Here is a 2,027-nt window from a genome sequence, read left to right as displayed (position 1 = left end):
GAATTAGGTTAGCATATATTATCTCATGAATTCAAAAAATCCAATAGACATTGTTGATCAAAAATACCTCCAACCAGTTAAAGGTGCTCACACAAAGCACCATTTAAACTGAAAGTACCTCCTTAACCCATGTGTAGGAAATTAGAATGACTGATCTATTGTTGCCATGACTTTTTACATATTGCTAATTAAAAAAACCTACTTTGATTCACTGTGACTCTACTAATTGAGGTTCAAAACTAATGAGAACTAATCATAAGATGTTTGACTCCCTCAATGCTCATGAAAGTCAACGTTGTGCTGGAATAAGGACTCAGCTCAAAATGACGACCTATTTTCTACAACCCTTATTCAGACTGGGGAGTGTGTTAGATCTCATGAGCTGCTCTGCTGCATCCTGCTCCTGCATGGCGCCCCATGGAGGTTAAAATGCAGGACTAGGGCCTTGCTCTCCGAAGTGCTATTTAAATCTATGGGAGTATTTTTTAGTGAAGTTTGGATTTTCAAAGGGGCCAAAGGGAGTCAGGAGTCCAATTCCCATTAAAAGTTAATGGGGTTCATCATTTAATTCCTTTAAACCCCTTTGAAAATCGCAGTGTTAAGTCTCTACCTAATGTGCCTGAATTACCACTGGTTTATTCCACTTTGTGCTGTGTAACTCCATCAATGTTCAGTGAAGTCATATAGACTTAGCACTGGAGTAGAACAGTGGGGAATCAGGCCCCATAGGGATCGCAGAATCAGGCCCTGAGTGAGAACTCCAGTAACCCTGTGACTTCAGTGGAACTGGGAACCCCAGGCTGAGATTTTCAGAGTTGCCTAAGGGATTTGGAGGCACAATTTCCATCACACATAATGGGAACTGCACATCCAAAAGCCTTTGGTGGCTTTGAAAATCTCATTCCGATGGCTGACCAGGCCCCCAGTGAAGGTCAGCAAAGAGGCTACAATGGGCTACCCCAAATGCCTATTTCCTGATGTTAGTGACATTTATGACCCATCACTCTCCTCAAGGCCCCTTTCATTTCCGCGTTCCGCAGCGTGTAGATAATGGGGTGCAGCATGGGGGTGAGGACCCCATACAGCATGGCCACCAGCCTGTCCCGATCTGGTGAGTGGTTTGACGAGCGGCATATGTAGGTGAAGATGGTCATGCCATAGAACAGACACACCACTGCGAGGTGTGAGGTGCAGGTGGAGAAGGCCTTGCAGTTGCCTTCAGCCGACTGGATCTTCAGAATGGCCAAGGTGATCTGGATGTAGGAGAACAGGGTGACTAGAAAGGCCCCCACGCTGAATATTCCCCCTACGATAAGGGCCACCATCTCTGTGAGGTACGTGGAAGCGCAGGATAAAGCCAGCACTGGGGGAACGTCACAGTAATATTGGTTGACTTTATTGGAGTGGCAGAAAGACAGGGAGAAGGTAAGCACTGTATGCAGCAGGGAGCGAGGAACCCAGTGACTCATGTCCCGGCCATCATCAGAATGCAGAGTCTCTTGTTCATAATGACCGCACACAGCAAAGGGTTACACACGGCCACGTACCAATCATAGGCCATCACTGCCAAGAGGAAAACCTCCGTTCCTGCAAGAGACACCAGGACAGAGAGCTGCAACAGCAGCCAGTGAAGGAAATTGTGTTGCTCTCTGACAAGACGTTTTTCCACACTTTGAGCATGGTAGCAGTGGGGTAGCAGATGTCTAACAAGGAGAGGTTGCTGAGGAAGAAGTACAAGGCGTTGTGCAGCTTAGCCTCAGTCCCTATGGCTATGAAGATGAGGCCATTGCCAGAGAGGGTTATCAAGTAGATCAACGGAAAGGCAACAAAAAGGGAGAAGCGAATGGCTGGGCAATTGAAAAGTCCTGTAAGGTTGACTTTGGTCACCACTGTCCCATTGTCCATTTCTCTGCTTGAAGAGGAGCTCTCCTGCAAGGGGTTAAATGAAAGTGATTTCATTTTGTGAAATTCTATGCATGGGAATGATGGATGGTCTTAGTGTTAAGGCAAAAAAAAAAAAAATCAAA

The 2,027-nt window shown here is 46.1% G+C and overlaps 1 pseudogene; it reads right to left on the bottom strand.

Moving 5' to 3' along the window:
• Positions 1–980: 980 nt before the first annotated feature.
• Positions 981–1,959, bottom strand: LOC115271306 (annotated as a pseudogene).
• Between the last annotated feature and the right edge of the window lie 68 nt (positions 1,960–2,027).

This window comes from Terrapene carolina, unplaced genomic scaffold, assembly GCF_002925995.2.
Source record: "Terrapene carolina triunguis isolate 2854851 unplaced genomic scaffold, T_m_triunguis-2.0 Scaffold364, whole genome shotgun sequence".
Classification (NCBI taxonomy): domain Eukaryota; kingdom Metazoa; phylum Chordata; order Testudines; family Emydidae; genus Terrapene; species Terrapene triunguis.
Note: the sequence above shows the minus strand (reverse complement) of the source record. Positions and strands in the feature narration are given on the sequence as shown.